Here is a 504-nt window from a genome sequence, read left to right as displayed (position 1 = left end):
TAGACCTATGGTCACCTAATCTATGACAAAGGAGGCAAGAATATACAATGAAGAAAAGACAGTCTCTTCAATAAGTGGTGCTGGGAAGACTGGACATCTACATGTAAAAGAATGAAATTAGAACACTTCCTAACACCATACACAAAAATAAACTCAAAATGGATTAAAGACCTAAATGTAAGGCCAGACATGATAAAACTCTTAGAGGATAACACAGGCAGAACACTCTATGACATAAATCATAGTAAGACCCTTTTTGACCCACCTCCTAGAGAAATGGAAATAAAAATAAACAAATGGGACCTAATGAAACTTAAAAGCTTTTGCACAGCAAAGGAAACCATAAACATGATGAAAAGACAACCCCCAGAATGGAAGAAAATATTTGCAAATGAAGCAACTGACAAAGGATTAATTTCCAAAATATACAAGCAGCTCATGCAGCTCAATATCAAAAAAACAAACAACCCAATCAAAAAATGGGCGGAAGATCTAAATAGACAT

The sequence above is a fragment of the Physeter macrocephalus genome, chromosome 7 (assembly GCF_002837175.3).
Source record: "Physeter macrocephalus isolate SW-GA chromosome 7, ASM283717v5, whole genome shotgun sequence".
Lineage (NCBI taxonomy): Eukaryota > Metazoa > Chordata > Mammalia > Artiodactyla > Physeteridae > Physeter > Physeter macrocephalus.
This window is presented reverse-complemented; position numbering follows the sequence as displayed.